Genomic DNA, 21,701 nt, shown 5'->3' on the forward strand with positions numbered 1-21,701 from the left:
ACCTGACATCTCAGGGAGCGCAGCCCCAGGAGCACGTACATCACGTCACACGAAGTGTGCGTGACTCATCTACAAGCCGCATGGGCACGAGGTGTCTGGGGGGCTGGTACCCAGGCCTGTTTCCGGCCGGCAGTGGCAGTAGACAAGGGGGCACCTCAGTGGGTCAGTCCTTCTGGGGTGGCCCACGCACACCCAATCCCTGACGGTGCACACACGGGCAGGAGACAGGGAAGGACGGACACGGGCCGGACAATGGTCACAACTCTATGCAGGGCAGACTCTACAAGAAATTAGCCTCTGAGGTCAGACGGCCCCACTTATGATCTCCCAGGGGGACTCCTCTGTTCTCAGGAACACAGAAGGAAAGCAGAACATGAATCGTGGCTTCAGTCCCACCTCCCAGCCCCCATTTCTCTAGAGGTAGCTCATAATCAGCAGCCCCCCTTGCTTCCTTCCAGCCACTCTTACAGCCAGCCAGGCACACAAAACAAACGGGTGGCATTTCTAGTTGACTGTCCGCCTCTTTGGGCAGCACAGTCAATACACAGATGGCACTCTCCCCAGCCTCTCTCCGGACTAGATTCCTGAGCCAGCTGCTGGAGAAAACACCGTCACACCGCCCCTGCACCATCTCAGGGGTGACCTACAGAGAGTCCTAAGGGAGGACGCCTCCCCCTGTTCGGAGTTCATCAGAACATGGAGAGGAGGGAATCTGGAAAAGCAGATTCAATGCATCTTTTCTTTTTTAATATCCACCGCAGAAAGTAAAGTTTGACAAACTCTTTTTTGGGGAGTGTGTATTTTTTTTTATGTTTATTTATTTTTGAGAGAGAGAGTGAGCGCACACAAGTGGGGCAGGGGCAGAGAAAGAGGGAGACAGAGGGTCCAAAGCAGGCTCTGCACTGACAGCAGCAATCCCGACGCGGGGCTCGAACTAGCAAACTGTGAGATCATGACCTGAGCCAAAGTCAGATGCTTACCCGACTGAGCCACCCAGGTGCCCTGACAAACTCTTATTCACTAGTTCGCGGGGCTCCCGAGTAAGAGCAAAAGAAAAGCATAGGTTTTAAAAAAAAACACAGGCAAGCCCTGACCTAGGTGGAGGCTGACCACCGAGTTTGGATCTGGTCCCGACCTAATCGTCTCGTTTTCGTCTCTTCTCTTGCCTGCTCGTGCTGTCCTCTGCACTTTTCGCTCTTCCCACCTCGCGTCTCTGCAGGGCAGGCCAGCCCCTGTGCCTCGATGTCCCCCACCTTTCTTCATCTACTGAACTCCCATGACCCTCTGAGGCCCAGCTCAAAACCCTCCTCTTGGGGGAGGCCTTCCGACTCGCTGGGGGAGGGAGGCTCTGCGGCCTGTGCTCCTGAGCTTGCCCACGAATCCACTCCCACATCCTGCACCGTATGAACAGCCATTTCCTCGCATTCGAGTTCCCAGAGGGTCGGAATTCTGTTTCATTACTTTCCCCCGCCACCTGGACTCACACTGGCCTGACACGCTGAGTGTGCTCAAAGTATCTTTGCTCAGTAAACGGCTGCAGACAGAGTACGTTCAATACCAGTGACTCTGTGAGCCTTTGTGTCGTCTCTATAGCATTGTTAACAAACCAAGGCAATCGCTATTCTGCAGCAGAAAGAGAAATCTCTTCTTGTTCTCTTTCCCTCCTTCCTCTCTCTCCCCTTCTCCATTCCTCCCTACAACAAGCACTCACTCAGTGACCTACACAGACCGGATTCTGGGGCTACAGGAAGGTGTCAGTACAAACCGAACCCTGCCCTCAGGGACTCTGACGCCAGCAGGGCAGACAGAGGCACGAGGCAATAAATCACGTGCAAACTGCACCAGAGCCCAGCACAGGGGTCAGTAGCTCAGCCGGGACAAGTCAGGGAAGGCTCCTTGAAGAGGGGACGCCAAACGAGGTACTTGCAATCTGGAATCGCAAGGATAACCCAAACTTCTTACTCCTTATGTGACACATTGGGGAAATGTCAACCTAATTACATATCCTGGAAAATGTTTTCCTTAGATCAAAGAAAGTTGGCATAAACTTACTACCCATATAGATTACACTCTGGCTCCCAAAAGTTGAAGGTGGTGACATCTGATAATAGCGGACGTTACAAAAGTAAACAGTGAGAAGTAAAAGGAATAGAGACACCAATGTCTGCTGCGCTCCTTGGTTTAAGAAAATCTTACAAACGTCTAAAATGTGTCCTGTTCTGGGGCGCCTGGGTGGCTCCGTCGGTTAGGCGTCTGACCTCGGCTCAGGTCATGATCTCACACTCCGTGAGTTCGAGCCTCGTGTGGGGCTCTGTGCCCACAGCTCAGAGCCTGGAGCCTGCTTGGGATTCTGTGTCTCCCCCTCTCTCTGCCCTTCCCCCGCTCAGGCTCTGTCTCTTTCTCTCCCCAAAATAAATGAAGATTAAAAAACAAAACGTGTCCTGTTCTTATTCCACGTCACTGGAAGTGGAGAGGAGGGAACAGGCAGAGTGATGTTGAAGACAGTAGTGCCTCAAAAGCCATGATGCACCTCTTTCTGTGAAGAGCCAGGGCAGGTTGGGGGCACCTGGTGGGGAGCGCCGTCTGGACCGGGTGTCAGGGGCGCCGGGACCCACGGCCCTCAGACCTTTCCTCCCCCACCTGCTGAGGCCCTAGAAGTCACGCCACAGGACCCACCCTTTCCAACGAGGGGAAGCCCCCCCCCCCCCCCGAGGGCACCCGCCCCGCCTGGCCCTCCCGTGCGCTCATCCTGAAGCACTTCTGGTTCATGGCGACTCGGGGTCTCCAGCCTCCTCACGAGGGAGCTCCGAGAACAGTCCTCACTTCAGGATGAGGAAGGGAGGGCGAAGGGAAATCAACACGCTCTTTGTTCCAGGGCTCCGTCTTCACCTGCTCTCACCCAGCAGTGAAATTCGTTCGGTCAAAATAACCCTTGCAGCAGAGCACTCCGCCCTGCCCTGGAGGAATTCTACACATCAGGCCAGGCCGGGAGAAGGGGGGGGGAGCGCCAGGCGAGGTCTGGAACGGGGCCGGACCCCGGCCCTCAGAACAGAGCTCTATGCGTTCATTTCTTCAGGGCCCGTTTACGTAGCCCGCAGAGTCTAGGCGCTGGGAAGGAAGGAGGAAAGACCACCCCTTCCACCAGTTTGCCTAGTGAAATGAGGAAAAAAATGTCACGTTTTTCTCTAATTCAGACAAATTTTCGCCTTTCTCGGCCAAGATTGTTTTCCTATTGGCCATATTTCTCTGTAAGTCGACCTGTCAAGAAGCAGGCGCGGGAACACAGGGAGGCCCTCTAAACTGTCAGATCAATTCAGGAGCACAGGATTCCGCTGCTCGTCCGCGGCCCTGGGGGGCACGTTGGCCCCCGGAACCCGATCGCCTGCACGAGGCCCTGATGGCGATTCCCGAGGCCAGCTGGAGACGTGCAGGAAGATGGATGGCCTTGGAATTTTCCACTCTCCCGCTGTCTGACTGCGGCCAGCCACCATTACCAAATTAGTGCCACAAAGGAGGGGTATTCTCTCCCGGGGCAGGCGGGAAAGATAGATCAGCGGCCCACAAGCAAGTGGCTAAAAAGGAAGAAACAGACAATGAGACTCCGACGCTGTGGCACGTGAACGTCACGGGATTTACAGGTAGTCACACACGGAGCGATCAGAGAGAACTGAAAAGAATCCCTCCTCCCATCCCACCCCCCAAATAAGTTGTTTTCTCTCATTGTTCACCAAATGCCTTCTGCGGTCCCACTCGGCCACGTTTAAAGGCATCAGGGAGGACTTTTATGTGGGGTGCAACGTGCTAAGTTACACATGCGTCTGCACTTCTACATTACGGGCCAGTTAATTTTGATTAGGAAGAACCAGAAATAAGGAACGAGAATTTACCAGAAAGCTATGAAGCAGAAAAGCTGGGAGAATTCAGTGAGACGCCAATGCACGCAGGCCCTGATAGGACGCTTGGTAAAGAGCAGCGAGAGTGTCATTACCAACGTCCACCGCCTGGAAGATGCACTAGAGAAACAGTCAGAGGCACCATTTTATTGTGTTTCGCTAAGAAAAAGCATTAGCAAACTACGTCAGCCTATCGGCTATGCAATGGATTCCAACTCCAGAAATATAAAATTGTGAAAAAAATACACACTTTGGGATTCATGAAACCCGGTATGACTGTGTCTACCTCCATGTTTTGACAGAACATAAGCCACGCTCTGCGTAACTGACACCTGAGTGCAGGACGTCTGCGTCACCACAGCCACATCAGACTCCGAGCTCCCGACCAGCCCCCTGTCTCTCCGAGCTTCTCCCGCTATACAGACTGGACTGCTCTCCTCGACCCCTGGTATCGCCCAAACTCACTCACCACTTCCAGTTCTCCCCTTCAGCGTCCTCTGAGTCGGCTGTCAGAAAGCAGACAATCGTAAGTCACTCCAAACCCAAACTACAACCTTGCTCTAATGTTACGTTGCTTATGCCAAGCTAATGGCCTTGCCAAATTTGGCTGCACGCAGGAGGTGACTTAATGCACATGTGTTCTCAGCATCTTCTTTCAATCCTGAGTTAAGCAGTGCAATTTCCCTTGGAACAGAATTTAAATTACTTTAAAGCCCACGTTCACATTTCTTCTTCCACCTACCACACAGCTCTACTTATCCAAGTGAAAGCACTTAGCAGGATAGTTTGGGTAGAGACGTGACAGATGGATTTCAAAGCCAGTGACAAACCGTACAGACAGGTACTGAATGCTCTGGAACCTGAGTTGGCTACTTTTCACAGGGAGCACTGGCCTTGAGATGATCTAACATATAAGGGAATGGAAGAGAGATCTGTAAAGACATACCAAGAAACTATACGGCAATCAAACAAACACGGGGCACAAGTTTTCTGCATCACATTTATTACCTTCTATTCCAAGAAGGGGACACTCCCCTAAAACACCAGCCAGAGTCCTTGGTGGTCAAGAGTCCACTGCATTCCTTGACTAGACAAAGATCTGAGAGTGACGTGTTCACTCAGTGATCATTTTTCCATGATGCAAAAACACTCTTCAGATTTTTTTTTTTTTTGAGAGAGAGAGAGAGAAAGAGAGAAGGAGAGAGAGGGACAGCATGAGGAGGAGAGAGGGGCCGAGGGAGAGGAAGAGAGGGAATTTTAAGCAGGCCACATGCCCAGCACAGAGCCTGATGTGGGGCTCAATCCTACTACACTGGGATAATGACCTGAGTTGAAATCAAGAGTCAGATGCTCAAATGACTAAGCCACTAAGACGCTCCTTTTCAGATTGTTTAAAAAAATACTTTTTCATGACTATAGAAAAATCATAACTATGCTGGTCTGGTCATGAAAACTCCCCACTTCCTGTGCACTGTCCTTCATAATGACTGTTCCCGGTATTGCCTCCATGAAAAAGAAAACACCTGAACTTCCTAACTTGTGAGACGCAACAGTTATACTACTGCTCACCATCACAAATAAAAGAGACAAGTTTTCCTTCTCTTGGGTTGTACGCAGATTTAATTAGTTACTCAAATAAAAAAATGAAACTCCAAGTGATTCTTTCACTCCAGTCTTCTTGTGTTCCCCCAACATCTACATGCAAAATAGAACATATCTGCTAAAGGAATCAGGGTTTGATAATTACAGGAAGCATAATTGAATTTGCACATGTGAAGTCTCCAACTTTGAATTCGGAGACAATGAAGAACGTAACAGTCCAAACAAGAATTAATCTGTTTCTGAAAAAACTTTAGTAAGTTATCAATGGGGAGAAAAGAAATGTTGGTTTTAAAGAAAATAATAGAAATGCTCCTAAGAAAAGATTATTATGGGAAAGCCTATCTGGAGGAGAAAAAGAAACCAGAGCATTATCTATAAAAGGTAAGCCTAAAAGAAGTGAGATGCATTTTTCTCCATTTCCCAATCACCTTGAGAAGTGGAGAAAAAATGAAACCGAAGGAAACAAGGCACAAGAAGGGGCTTAAGAGAACAATGAGTTGACAACAAAAAAGTTACAGAGACTCACAGGAGTGAGAATTACTGACCGTCAGTATGTATTTGGATTCTCATGAAGAAAAAGAAATTGACAAGAATTGAAAAGACACAATGATGTCACATGGCAGTCTCGTGACCTAGTTCAGCCCAATGAATCCGAAAGCTGATTTTCCCAAGCAAATGAATGAAGCTGAAGCGGCAGCTTAGAGATAAATGGGGAGGGAGCTGGTGATGGGGATCGCTGTCACCATCGTCCTAATCAAACTATGGAGAAGACTGTGATACTAGCTTCAGAGAAGCTCCTGTTAGTGACTAAGGCAAGGTGCCCTCCTGCTCCTAGCACAGCTAGAATTCTGGGCCCAAGAGACACCGGAAGTTGACATGTGCCAACAACAGGTTTTGCAGGATGGTGTAAACACTCCAGGTTTTGACTAAGCTAAAGGAGACACGGCACTGGTTACGCACTGCCGCAGAGAATTGTAAAAACACTTCCTCAAATGGTGAGCCTCAACTCTCCAAATGTCCTCAACGGCACATAGAGTGTCCTGGCCCAAGAAAAGCCTTTGAACACATCCCACTGCCCTTCCTTATTCAGGGGTCAGGGCATACCTAGATGCTGTATCAAGATGAAGGTACTAAAAGTATCTGTAGTTTTCATAAGGCACTAGATTCCAACTGGAAAGCTAGTCATCAGATGGGGCAGGTAGCAATTAGAGGCTGAGCAGAAGGCTGCAAGAATCTAAAACAAAGGAACTCCATAGGCATGTAATCACGAAATCCCCAAAACATCCCAGAAAGTGATAAAAATACATACCTCTGGGTAAAGTGTTGTTATTTCCCCAAAGAGGAAGATAGTTAGACCTCTTTGGTCATAATAGAAACTATTATCAGTGTATTCCGGAGAAAGAAATGAGGCAAGATGACATTCTTCTTTTCTTCCACATTTAAATTTATTTACCACATTGGGAACTTACTCACTACATTGTCTGCACACGGACAGACTGGACTCCAGCTATGAGAAACCTTTAAATTAACTAACAATATTTTCCAGGATATCACTCTGAACAGAATAAGCAAAAGCAGCAAATCTCAAGACAACAAGCTTACATATAGGGTTCAAAGCCGAAGAATGAATGGCAGCAGTAACAAAAACTGCTTGTACTTTCCCAAAGCACATTCTGTGATTAGCTCTTTGTCCGTTCTTCAACCATAGTATTATATATCACAAATGAAGCCCAGAAGTTTAACACCAAGTAAGATTAAAATGTGTTTAGTTGGGGCACCTGGCTGGCTCAGTCGGTTAAGCGTCCGACTTCAGCTCAGGTGATGATCTCACGGTTCGTGGGTTCAAGCCCCGCATCAGGCTCTGTGCTGACAGCTCGGAGCCTGGAGCCTGCTTCGGATTCTGTGTCTCCCTCTCTCTCTCTGCCCCTCCCCTGCTCATACTCTGTCTCTCTCTTTATCTCTCAAGAATAAACATTTTCAAAAAATGTTTTTTAAACATTTAAACATTACAAAAACCTTTTTTTAAAAAAGGGTAAAACGTGTTTAGCAAATTGTACCTTAAAAGCACAACAGAGCTTTAGAAAGATTTTCAATAATGATTTTTGTTGAAATAAAAAAAGCACTTCCTGTTTAACTTTTTGAGCCCAATAATCCTTTTCACCTTGAATAATCAGAAATAAAATAGCTAATGAATGTAAAACTTTTATGTGAAAAGAAACTGACGTGGGCATAACAGGCACCTTTCCACACTAACTCATTGCTGTGATTAAACCACAGATAAGCAGTCAGCGTCCTGAGGGATCAATGGTGTAATAAGGAAAAATATATTTCTCTCTTTCCTCTCCCCGTCATTGGCCCCAGCATAAACATAGTATAAATATTTGTAGTGGTCAAACACTGCTCATCTTTACCAGACAAGTGCTTTAAAAAATGGCGGCTAAAACGCAGTTGGCAAGCCCTTTCCTGGGGTGCCTGGGTGGCTCAGTAGATTAAATGTCTGACTCTCGATTTCAGCTCAGGTCGTGATCTCCCGGTTCATGGGATCAAGCCCCAGGTCAGGCTCCTCGCTGACAGTTCAGAGCCTGCTTGGGATTCTCTGTCCCTCTCTCTCAAAATAAATAAAATAAACAAACAAAAACAAAAACAAAAACAAAACCCTCCCTTCCTGAGTTGCTTGCTACATGGCAATTACATAAATCAAGGACACAGATGGACATGAGACAGACATGGGAGTCAGTGTGGAACCAAGGCCACACACGACAAGGTAAAGAAAGCGGAAGATCCTTCCGAGCTCACTTGCCCATCAGGTCATGGCTCTGTGTCACTCTCACATTCCCTCCTTTCTATTCATTTCTGTCACTGTCACCTGTCTTGGACCTTCATGATTTCTTGCTTGCAATTTTCCAAGGTAGAATCTCTGCCTGCCCACCCCACGGTCTTTCATCAATCCACTCTTTAAACTGCCACCAGAAAAGAGAAATAGGAGATCTACCCTGTGGCCGCAGCATAAAGACAAAATTCTTCAGCAGGACATCAAAGGTCCTCCACAATGTGCCCTCGAACTACCTTTCCACCACACCCAACGCTCGCTGTGTGTTTCCATTACACTGGCTTCTTTGCCATTCCTCTGTCATGCCCTGTACTCCGTTTTATAGCTCTGTCCACATGCTTCCTATGTAAAAACTACTTTGAGGGGCGCCTGGGTGGCTCAGTCAGTTAAGCGTCTGACTTCCCCTCAGGTCATGATCTCAATGTTTGTGGGTGTGAGCCCCACCTTGGGCTCTGTGCTGACAGTTCGGAGCCTGGAGCCTGCTTCGGATTCTGTGTCTCCCTCCCTCACTGCCCCTCCCTTACTTGCACTCTGTCTCTCAAAAATAAATAAGCATTAAAATATTTTTAAATACCCTGATCACTGTCTACACTGCTCATAATTCTGTTCATCCCTCACGATACAACTGAAATGACACCTCCTTCAGGAAGCTTTCCTACACCCTATGAATTTTACTTCTCTATACTCTCATGGTACTTTATGCACGTGTTAGCTACAGCATTTACCACATTCTACTCCAAACTGAAGCTAATTATGTAAAAGTGAATCTCTATGGCTACAATGTAAGCAGCTGAACACCACACGACACACCTCATAAGCACTTTATGGCTTTTATTTGCTTCTATGTCTTTTCTTTTTCAACAAACCATAAATTCCTGAGGTCATGATCTGTATCTCCCTTTAAAAGTATTTCAAATGGGGGTGCCTGGGTGGCTCAGTCAGTTAAGCATCCAACTTCAGCTCGGGTCATGATCTCACAGTTCACTCTCATCAGCACAGAGCCTGCTTCAGATCCTCTGTCCTCCTCTGTCTCTGTCCCTCTTATGTCCCTCTGCTTATGTGTTCTTCCCCCACCCCCCCAAAATAAATAAACTTAAAAATGTTTTAAATGAAAACTTAAATATATATTTACATGATATAAATATAATGCTTAATATAAATACATAATACGTAAATGTATAAGCACACGTATACTCTGCTTTTTGAAATTTCACATTACGCCACTTTGCTTTTACAAAAGACCTACGTTAAAATTAGTGTCTGTTTTCAGTAACCACAAGAAATCTGAAGAAGATCTCCACTTTCACCGAAAAAGGCAAAAAGCGAAAATAGGGGTCGGGTGTTTATTTTTCAGGGAGCCGTTACAAGCCCCCCACACCCCACCCGGGCCCCCAGCTGAGACAGTGCCCGCCCATCTCCCTCCCTGGGAGCTCACTACACTCAGCAACCCACCACCAGGATGGGCTGTCTGGGAGCATCTTTGTGTGTGTGTGTGTGTGTGTGTGTGTGTGTGTGTGTGTGTGTGTTTAACATTTATTTTGTGCATTTATTAGCAAGATATGTCTTAAGATATCAGAAAAGCCCGAGAGGGTGTTTTTTGGCTCAGAGAATGCTCGAATTTTTTTCCATATAAATTAACGATAACTGCTTCTCTGTTTTACACCATTTCGGATTAGTAAAGATTTCATTAAAAAACGCTCTACTTTCAGATAGTGGGGAAAACCAGTATATTATACATGGAAGTATTTATAATGTACATCAAGGTTCCATTTACCTAGTACCCAATGAATAAACAGGATCACCCACACCTTCGAGTATTGGTAGAACAAGACAATATCCCTTATGCTCCCGCCCACCTCATTCCTTCCTCATCTTCCGGAAGTAATCGTTATCTTAATTCTGTGTTTCTTATTCCCTTGTTTTTATAAAGTCTTATCCCATATGCATGTATCTCTAAACAACATATTGTTTAGTTTTGCATGCTTTTGGTTTCTTATAAACGGAATCATATCACATTTATTATTTTGCAAATTTTTTGTGTTTGTTTTTGCTTTTTAGCTCAACATTATGTTCATAAGATTCACATATGTTGATGCATGTAGCTATAGTTCATTCATTTGCACTATCTAAGAGAACCTCTTGCAAATGAGCTCTGGGAGGCACACAGGAGAATGTCCACAGTAACACTGTTTGTTAACACAAAACACTGCAAATGACCCAAATGTTCATTATCAGGAGGCTACATAAATAAATCATGGTATTTTCTACACTTGCACCTGCTAATGTGTCTGGCATGTAGTAGGCCCTCCATAAATATTTTTTTGGATAGACTTGAGGAAGAAAATATAACTGACTCATCGTGGCCTTCTCCTCCGAGCCCAGAACATGCTCAGATGCATCTGAGACATCCATCCACAAAATGTTGGCCCTTCAGGCTTGCAGTGGACAGATCGGTAGAAAAACTGACAACACAGGTCATCTGCGTCGAGATGAGTAAGAGGACAAAAGGGCGTCTGCCTGCAAGAAACTCTAGAGTGGAATTTCTGAGGCTATTAATTCTGCCTGCTCACTTCTGAGTTCCTACGCACCACTGTGGCTCACAGGCACCCCTCCCCCCCACTCCGTCTTCTTTGCTATCCCCTCTTCAGATGAGTCTGCTCTGGTACACCTGGGAAGGATTTAGGGATGGGGCAAGAACTGACTTTCGATGTCCCATCGCTGCCCAGCTATATCAAGCTCTCAGTCCCATGATAATTACATTTTGTTAGACAATGATTTGTCTCTCACTGGGTCCCACTTGAACGTCGCGTATCCACTGTAAGGCAAACCACCCTGCTTGTCACTTTTTCACCATATTTGATGTCAGCTCTTCGGCAGAAACAACCCCCTAGAAAAATGATCACCATCCCAGTATGCTATTAGTCTCTTTTGCATTTTACTGAAATAGAAACTAATTCTCAGGATAACACTGATGGTGAAGATTCAGGGAAGACAAATTAGACCAAACCAAATGAGTATGTGTTTATCTGCAGCGTTGGCCAATCACTTTCAAAAGAACTGGGTGCAGAACATAATGAAAAGGCACTAAATCCAAAGGTAAAGAAAAGACTGCCAACGACAGACAAGTTTCCCCATGAAAGTGAGTATTATTCACGTAAGTTCACCTCACTTTGACTTGACTTCATCCTTTTATCATGGTCGTAATTCAGACCTGAATATTTAGCTCCCAAAAATGAAAAAGGAAGGAAAGAAGGCAGGCAGGGAAAAAGCCATGATTCTGATGCATTAGATGTAATAAAAATACAAATAAAGCCCACCCATCATCCTTCCCTTCATTTCTGTTTCCACAACTGAGTCTTCCTCCTTCCCCTTTCCCATCACCCCACCCCCCGCCCTCCGGCTCGCTCTCTTCTGTTTCTCTTGCTTCTCTTGGCAAAGACCCTGGGAAAGGATTAAAGCGGCCAGTCCTCACTCCTTAGATTCAACTTTTCTTTGGGCTTTTCCTTTCAAACGTGAACTACCATTGCACCGCAAATAACTAAAGTCTTCCTTTTACACTCTGCATCTTTCCCAGGGTTGCTGCATTTCTGATACACGCTTGGGCGAGAGGACACCCTCTGCTCACATATATCGCTACTATGTTTGAGTAGACACAAACCCGACTTCAAGCAAAATGTTTCTGTGCTAAGAGTAGAGTCTCCTCCACACACTTCAGCCCAATCCAGCAGCTTCCCTCACCTTTTGTCTACCTCTTCCCAAAGACCCTCACCAGCTTACTCATTAGTTAGCCTGCTTCAAAGCAGGAGACCTGGAAAAGCCGTAACTTACCCTCTGCTAATTACTTTCCTTCTCAAGCCTTAGGAAGTAATGAGGGAGATCTTTACTTCAAACTTAATTTCATTCCAAAATGTAGAATTGTGTTTGTGGGTAAGAAGGACAGCATCCTTGCGAGAAAATGCCAGTCTAACGTTAGGGCCCATAACAGCCAAGGTAGGAACTCTGCATGTAATTATTATAGAGACTTTAGGAAGAGAAAGGAAACCAACGTTTTTTTGACAGCTACAGTGAGCCAGGGACCAAATGAGGTGTTTTCACACATTCCCTCATCTCTACAAAAGTTGGGAGGAGTTAGTATCACCTTCATTTTGTAGATGAGGAGACAGGCTCAGAGGGGCCTGCCAGTGGTGTCAGATTGCGAATCCAGGTTTTTCTGATCCTCAGGCTCCAAAGCAGGAAAAGTTAAATCCGAAGGCACCTTCAGAGGGCTGAAGGCCACAAAACACCGTTCCGACAGCACACCCCGCGTGATGTTGATGAATGAAATGGTTCTGTGACTTTCCCCAGGCTCCTCCCTTTTTCTGAGATGCCCCTCCCCCTTGCTTCATCCATCTACCTCTTTCTCTGCGATTCAGCTCAAGGGTGGCCGCCTTCAGGGAGTCTTTCTCCCCGCTGCCCTGATTTAGATGCTCCTCATACCCCTCCGGAGTACTTATTCTACTGGCCACAGCTGCTCCTATATTTGTAGGTTTCTCCTACTAAGCTACAAAGTTACCCTTTTTAACTTTAGCATATAATACAATGGTTGGTCCACCAAGAAAGAAAATGGATGAACGACCAGAAACCACAGGGTAGCACAATGGAATTAAAAACCAGCATGGTGGAGTTCATGCCAGTACTTAAGCAGAAGCCAGTCAGTCACCTGCCGGGACCGTAAGGATCGGCTGACAGTACTCGAGGGGCAGGGCTCCATGAGCCCTAACATCCATTCGGGCTCTGATGGTCTGGGGCTGCAGACTGCTGCCGATTGTGGTTTTCTGATGAGGACGAGCCAACATCTCGAAAGTAAGTGGGGCAGGACAGTGAGAGCACAGGTACAGGAGGCAGAAAACCTGGGAAACAGTCCTGACTACAGGCCTGACTCGGCCAAGTGTGACTTTAAGGGAGAGGAGTTTCCCCATTTGTAGAATGAAAGGGGAAGAGGTGAGTGGAGGTGACCAACTAGATGGCCTGTTACTCTATGTCTGAGAAATGTTCCCCGTTTTCCCGCTGTTCACGGTGTTCCCACGCGGCACACGGATGCCCAAAGCCCTCTGCCTGCGCATCCCTCACCTACGCTCCCTATGGTCTCGTGGTTCCTCTTCTAAACAATAAGGTATAAGATGCAAAGGAAAAAAATGAGTAAAATCTACCTATTTTATTGACTGCAGTGGACAGGATACTCTTGAAAAAAAAAAAAAATAACGAAACGAATGAATGCAGGGAAAACGCGAGTCCAAAGGGAAATCGGTATCGAGAGAAATTTTAATCAGCCACATGTCCCGCAGACACTCAGAGTTCATGGATGTAACGCTTGCATGTTTGACTATGAAGCTGACGGTACAAGATATGTAATCATTTGTAATTTTATTGGAAAAGGTATTTGCATCCTCCTTGTTGTAAGGTAGGAGTCCACAGGAAGACGTCCATTAACTAAGGACTGTGACTCATAGGCCTGGTTATTCTTGGCTGTTTGTACTAAAAGCAGAAACTGGGGCGCCTGGGTGGCGCAGTCGGTTAAGCGTCCGACTTCAGCCAGGTCACGATCTCGCGGTCCGTGAGTTTGAGCCCCGCGTCGGGCTCTGGGCTGATGGCTCAGAGCCTGGAGCCTGTTTCCGATTCTGTGTCTCCCTCTCTCTCTGCCCCTCGCCCGTTCATGCTCTGTCTCTCTCTGTCCCAAAAATAAATAAACGTTGAAAAAAAAAAAAATTTAAAAAAAGCAGAAACTATGGGGGCGCCTGGGTGGCTCCGTCGGTTAAGCATCGACTCGGCTCAGGTCATGATCTCGCGGTTCGTGAGTTCGAGCCCCGCGTCGGGCTCTGTGCTGACGGCTCGGAGCCTGGAGCCTGCTTTGGGTTCTGTGCCTCCGTCTCTCTCTGACCCTCCCCCACTCACACTCTGTCTCTCAAAAATGAATAAATGTTAAAAAAAAAAAAAAAAAGCAGAAACCTGGGTGATATGGCAAGAATCTTTTCTCTGCCTGAACATGATCCTGAAACGAAAACCACCTGACAGTGTTGGTGACACAAGTGAGTAGAAAGACCAGCCAGAAATTAGCTGTGCGACTGGGTTTAGTACTGAATTTACAGAATCGTTACATACTTGGATTACGTAATTTTTTTCATTATATTTTACGTCTTTCAGGGAGAGAGAAAGACTTACGTTATACGGCATTGTTACATTTGGAAATTCGTAACTTGTCTTGGGACAGATTCCACCAATGCTAAAGGTCTCCTGTGTGGTATTTAGCCCCTTAAAATGGCAACATAAAAAAACAAACAACAACAACAACAAAAAAACCTAACCCCCTTCCCTCCAAAAATCAACTCAGTGTGTTAGAATTCTACCGGGTTCCTGAGGGAAGGCACCATTAGGTAAGGTTCAAATGTTCATAGGCGACTGAAAAGAACTGTAGATAATCACAAAATTGTGTTCATTACCTGCTGCTCTTAATTCCCTCTCGGGTGCTACAACAAAGCCATTTCTCCGATACCCTGCTCAGCAGAGCTGCGCACGCCCGTGCTTCTGAAATCAGAGTCAACCCTGATTTTCAGAAACCTCATTTTCAAGCCAACAATTTTCTGAAGTTCTCCTCTTCCCCCACATCAGCTGGCTGAGAGAAGATGTCTGGGTTATAATTTCATTTTTAAGGGTTAAGGGAATGAGTCTTTAGAGAATACACTTTGTCTTGCAGCCTTTGGGATCCAAATTTCCTTCCCACCCTTTCCCTGGAAGGATCGGCTTGCAGAGGACGCAGAATGAGAACAGAGTTGTGAGTGCTCAAGACGGCGAAGGGAGGAAAAACAGACAAGTCGCTAATTAGCTCTCCAAACTGGACCCTCAAACACACGGAGCATCCTCCTCTCCTATCTGGTGTTTCTGGAAGAGTTTATGTCAGTAATGGAAAATTTAAACACGGTCATAAAATCCCAATTTTTTTTCCACTGCAGCTCTGAACACCCTCCTGGATATTTAGCCGCGAGGCCTAGCGCTGGGGTTTCACACAAGGCCGGCAGGAGGCCTCGGGGCTGAGAAGAGAGGGGGGCACTGAAGGAGCCGCCTCATGTCTCCTACACCCAGTTTCCCAGGATTCACGTTTATGAGAACATAATCTCCATGAAAGCAAGGATTTCTGTCCGTTCTGTTCAGCAGCACAGCCCCGTGCTTGGAACGGCCTGGACATGGGCAGGTGCTCAGTGAGAACTTTCCGAATAAAGCCACAAGAGAACGGAGGGACTGCGTCCGCCCCAGGCAGGCCCACTCTGGTTGACCTTAACAGCACAGCTCTGAGGAAGGTTCCAGAGGTCCCAGGGCTCGGCTCGCTTGACAGGCTGCGGGCAGCTTGGCTGCAGGGTCGCTCCTGGGACTCCGTGGCCCCCAGCGCCTCCCACAGGGGCCAGAAGCCTCTCTCACCACATCCCAGCGCTTGACAAAGGAAAGGGTCAGTGGTGGGGAAAGAAAATATGCTTAAAAACCACTGACTTCGGGGTGAGATCCAAAGGCTGCAGGTAACAAATCTCGCTTCTCGCCATGTTTAGCACTCCCCTTGGGACTTCAAGCAAGTGGCTTAATTTCTTCCATTTCACTTTATCATTCATCATGCAGGGTGACTCTACACGAAATGACTAGAGAATCTGATGCTGTCGGAAACATAATTTTACTGATGCCGATTCCAGAACTTGTAAAGGGCTAGGTGGCCGCTACACTCCTTCCGAAGTCCGATGCCTCTGCGACCAAAAACCTTGTGCAGGGCTGTCCACGGGGTTGTGTTATTCCTGAACATCCTTTCCGACTGAACAAGCCATATGGCCTTCGGTTTAGTTGCCAGGCAGCCTGGCCAAGCTCCTATCAACATGTCAACCAGATGAGGTGGGGGGGAAGGAGAAACAGAACGCAGGATGCGGGTTGTGCTGAACAGTAAAGAGAAAACAGGGACCCCAGACCGTGGGCCAAGGTTTGACCTCAGCAGCTGCAAAACCAATCGCTTCTGAGTTTCACTGTGTTTCAAGGAACATCCACAGAGGAAAAATCACAGTAGCCCATAATATATGATAATGCCTCTCCTGGGCTTTGGTATGATATTTTAAAGACACGACTAAACCCAAAAAGCTACAGTTTCAGATCTTGCCAGAAATTGGGGTTTTACTTGAACTATAAAAGAGTCAAGGGAAGTTCACTGGGCAAGAGATGAGGTTCTTCTTTATAAGTTCTTATAAAACTAGAAACCACTGGGGCACCTGGGTGGCTCTGACTTCAGCTCAGGTCATGTATTCATGGTCTGAGTGTTCAAGCCCCACATCAGGCTCTCCGCTGTCAATGCAGAGCCTGGAGCCTGCTTTGGATTCTGTTGTCTCCCTCTCTCTCTCGCTCTCTGCCCTTCCCCTGCTCTCACATGCTCGCTCTCTTTCTCTGAAACACACACACACACACACACACACACACACCCAGGATGAGACTTTGGTCTCCAGTCTAGCATGTGAGGGGTGTAGAAGTCACCACTCCATCCTAACAAGTAACAAGCTAACAAACTGAAAATTCCACAATTCTTCTCAGAACTGTTAGACAAGGGAGGTCGCAGGCAGACTGCTGCCCCCAAACTGGAGAGACACACACAGAGAGCCACAGCTTGTGGAAGCGGAACCCTCTGCAGGACCAAGGCTGGGGCAGGAAAACCTGAACTCAGTAGCCAGACTGCTGGGGACTTAGTGTGCACAAGTCAGAGAGTCAGGACATCCAGGGGGACCCAGTCTGAGGGGCCCCCACACTGTTGTGAGTTTTCACCTCCAACAGCTCCATCAGACGTTCACAGTTAATGCCAGAGAAAAACCGTCTCACGTTTCTAGCAGAGGGAGGGGAAAAGCAACCACCTTGAGAAACGCCACAGAATTCAGTTCTTCACCAGGGCTGGCCTTGGGAGAAACTATTTTACCCTAGCCTACCCCCTGGGGTTTCACCTGAGCCTAACTGACCTGGGGGAAGGGAAATACCCGATTCCAGCTCACTTCAGACATCCTGTCCCGCCCAAGAGGGGAAAAAACCGAGAAGCACTGGTAAAGTTCACAGGACCTAACTAACCACTGCCGATGATTCCCAGTCCCTCAGACATTACCATTATGCTATTAAACGCCGGTCGACATCAGTTCTTTGACCCACTACCTCACACCCGCCTTTCAAAAAAAAAAGTACAAGGCATATTAAAAGGCAAAAACAGAATCTGAAAACTGAACAAGCGTCAGAACCAGAGTCAGATACGGCAGCAATGCTGGAATTATCAGGCCAGGAATTTAAAAATACCGATTAATACGCTAAAGGCTTTAATGGGGAAAAAAGGAAACAATATGCAAGAACAGGTGGACAGTGTAAGCAGAGGGATGAAAATTCTAAGAAATAATAAAAAATGCTGGAGATGAAAAACAATGTAACAGAAATGAAGAATGCTTTAATGGCGTCCTTATTAGGCTGGATGCAGTGAGGGGAAAAAACACAATCGCTAAACTTGAGGATATAACAATAGAAACTTCTAAAATAGAAAACAAAGAGAAAAAAGGCTAGGAAAAAAAAAAAAAAACAAAACAAAACCCAGAACAGAATTTCCAAGAACTGTGGGGCAACTACAAAGGGTGTAACATATGTGTTATCAGACTATCAGAAGAAGAGAAAGGAACAGAAGCAGTATTTGAAGCAATGATCTCAATGACGGCTGAGATTTTCCCCCAAATAAATGTCAGACACCAAACCACAGGTCCAGAAAGATCAGAGAACACCAAGATTATGACACACACCAAAAAAACTACACCCAGATATACCATATTTAAACTTCAGACAATAAAAGATAAAATACTTGAAAGAAAATCCTCCCTATGGAGACACAAGAATAAAAATGACATCTGACTTCTTGGAGGCACTGCTTCAGGAGGTTTTTTTAAGGTTTTTTTTAAAAGTAGGCTCCAGGCCCAGCATGGAGCCCAATGTGGGTCTTGACCTCAAGACCCTGAGATCAAGACCTGAGCTGAGATCAAGAGTCAGACGCTCAACTGACCATGCCAGCCAGGCACCCTGATTTTCAGGAGCATATTAACTAAGCCTTGATAACCATTTTTTCCTCCTCTCTTCTTCTTCATCACAACTACTACTTTTCTGAATTATTTTGCTAGTTTTAGCACGTAAGCAAAACATAGACGGTACATAAAATGTGAAAAACAGAGGGAAAAAAGAAAAACAAATCGCCAAGAGTCGTCTAACCAAAACTAAAATTATGGACTATTTCCTTCCAAGCCTTTTTCTAACCATAGATCTTTTTTTTATAAATCTGTTGTAATCAACAGACAGTATCATCCTGCCTGCTAATGGTCTGGCCCTTGGAGAGACAGACTTTCAGATAATCCATGGCCTTATTTCCTCCTATCCTCAACCTCTGCCCTGCCTGAGATGGGACCCTGCCCTAGAAGCCTGAAACAGTGAGGGGGAGACAGCACCACCCCCCCCCCCAGTTGGAGGGATTAGAGGGACGACCTTCAGCATCTAACACTCCTCCCAGCTCCGGGCATCAACTCACCCTCTTCAGTAGCTGGCTGCTTTAGTTCCTGAGCCTTCTGGGGCATTTTGCAGTAAATCTGCTAGCTTCTCCCTGACAGCCGCTGGTGTAGACGCTTAGGTCTTGCCCGGCTCTACCCTGCTCTGCAGCCATCGGACCTCCAGGGACTTGCCGGCCTCACTGTTGGTGGACGAACATTTCAGCTGACTCCAGACCTCATTGAAAGTGGAATGTGTGTTTCTGTTCCTTGTTCTGTCACTGCAGGGTGATCAGTGAGTTCTGAGAGAGGAAAGGCTGCACCATAATTCTTGTTCTTACACGATATCCTAGCACTGTATGATCTTCATTATTACAGCTTTTTATAGATTTCGCTGTCGAGTAAGGAATATACCAGTTTCAAATATGACTGAATGCCTCTGCAAGTTTTTTTTGTTGGTTTTAAAAATTATAAACAAGTTACCAGCTCAATGAACTGGAAAAGAAGTTCAATATTCCAAACTCCAAAAATAATGCCAGGCACATAGCTGGTGATTAATACCTGTTGAGCGATTATGAACAATCTGTCTGGGAAAAGTCAATAGCACAGGGCCACTTATGGAAACCTGGGATTGTTCCTGAAAATCTGTTGTACTGTGAATCTGTTTCAGTCTGAGAAGCAAGAAATGTTGACCTGTGACCACATCTGGTGGCTATACCTAGTGCAATGTGTGTTGGGCCAAAAAAAAAAAAAAAAAACACCAAACAACAACAAACCAAACCAAAAGAAAACGGAAGCATCTGTAACCCATACTTGGTTCATCTGGAAAGCTTACAACTGGGCTGCTGACTGTGTGACACAAACTTCCTGGGGCCCTTAGATGAGGGCAGGCATAACTCAAAATTTTCTTCTTAATTAAAGCAACAGGGATCAAAGACCTAAACAGAGGGATAATGGCAGAGCATTAAATGCAAAGTAAATGTATCATTCCTTGAATAATTCCATTTGTGACCAATTTACCCAAACAGCCACAGGAGAACTCAGGTTTCAGTGGGATGGCTGGTGTGAGGCAATACACGGGAGAGTGGCATGAATTACGTTTTCCTATTTCCACTGCTTACTCACCACTTCTAAGGAATATTTAATTTTTGAACATCTACCTCATGGCTTACAGGTGCCCCTTAACTTCCCCAAGCCTTGCCTCCTTGACCAGTGTGATACCGTATTAATTCACAGCTCTGGGAAATACATGCAGAAAAGTTCACGGTTCCTGAACCAAGATAAATGAAAATCCAGATCCCGCTACCCCGGTAGCTTGTATGGATAACGTTACTTCTCCCTCAGTGTATGTCCACACTGCTTCAACCTACTCTTCTGTGGGAACGACCTCAGGACACGGCTCTCAGCACTGTGACCCCCTTCAAAATGGCGCCCCTCTCTTACCAGGTCCTGGCCGAGGTTTTCAGTCTCGTCAGGATGAAACCCGCCCCCACTGACACACGCAGATCTCCTCAGGCTGAACTGCTTCATTCCCTGACTAACCCTGCGACTTTCTCACTCCCATGGTCATTGCCCATGCTGTGCCTTCTGCCTGAAATGCCTTTTATCAGACAATAGAAGTGGCCACGGAGTTCAAGACCCAAACTCCTTTCTTCAGTTAGGATTTCTCGTTGCAACAAAATGATTCAGAATTTGCATTACATTAAAAAAAAAAAAAAGTGCTATCCAAAGCAGGGGGTGAAAGAAGGTCGAGGCCAAATTAATTTTGTTACCAATATGTGGGTTTTTTTTTTTTAATTTTTTAAAATGTCGATTTATTTTTGAGAGAGAGAGAGGGAGACACAGAATCCAAAGCAGGCTCCAGGCTCCGAGCTGTCAGCACAGAGCCCAACATGGGGCCCAAAGTCCCGGACCGAGAGGTCATGACCTGGGCCAAAGTCTGACACCCAACCCACTGGGCCACCCAGGCGCCCCTCCAGTACATGTTTTTTAAACCACTGTGAGGCAAAGCAGAGAGTACGGACTTCGAAGTCACATACTTGTGGGTTTACATCCTGGCTCTGACGTATTTTAGTCTCATGACCGTGTGCAAGCATTCACCCTTTCTAAAATGGAGTTTTCCATACCAGAAGACGGATATAACACAAATTTCCCATATTCCACTTAATAATTCTGTGCTGCCTACGTCCTTTCCGTGCTGTAAAATAGGACGGCTGGTGGGAGACAGCTCCACAGACTGCTGAGGAAACGTGCCCTCTTCCCATCCCTGATCACGAGAGAAGCTGATGATGTTCCGCACCAGGAAACTGGGAGACTTCTGGACTTGAGAGGTTGCTGCTGTGTTCCGTGAAAGCACCCTCCAAAATGTGTGATGCTGACGTTTTTCTCAGTTAATAATGTGTTACCTTGGTAATACTATTTAAACTGAACTTCTTCCAAAAAAAAAAAATAAATAAAGTGTTTGTGAATTCTCTTTGTTAAGTGAGAACAGGAGGCAAAATATAATAAAAATAACTGTGCTAGATTTTCTGTTTAAGAAGTTGAGAGCCTTGGATGAATTAAAATTAACATAGGGTCAGTGTGAGAATTCGTCACGAGAATTAATTAAGGACTAGTCGGTAGACGGCACCTAGCAAAAGGCAGCTAGGAGTGACGTGACCATCTTTAACAATGTAACGAGTACAACCACAGTGACAATGACGTTGACCCAGAGCTTACGCACAGCACCCTGCGTCCAGGCCTCAGCCTCTCTCTGCTGCAGGGGGAGAAAAAAAAATTTAAAAAAAAGCTGTCTGAATCAGCCGAGTCTCTGAGCTAGGGTACTTGTCT

The 21,701-nt window shown here is 46.3% G+C and overlaps 1 protein-coding gene across 1 annotated transcript in view; it reads right to left on the reverse strand.

The window, feature by feature from the left end:
• SMYD3 (SET and MYND domain containing 3) overlaps window positions 1-21,701 on the reverse strand; it is a 679,960-nt gene that overhangs the window by 165,263 nt on the left and 492,996 nt on the right. The window lies entirely within an intron of this gene.

The sequence above is a fragment of the Lynx rufus genome, unplaced genomic scaffold (assembly GCF_022079265.1).
Source record: "Lynx rufus isolate CCGP_SWC_20201006 ecotype Redwood Valley unplaced genomic scaffold, mLynRuf1.p SCAF_15, whole genome shotgun sequence".
Classification (NCBI taxonomy): Eukaryota; Metazoa; Chordata; class Mammalia; order Carnivora; family Felidae; genus Lynx; species Lynx rufus.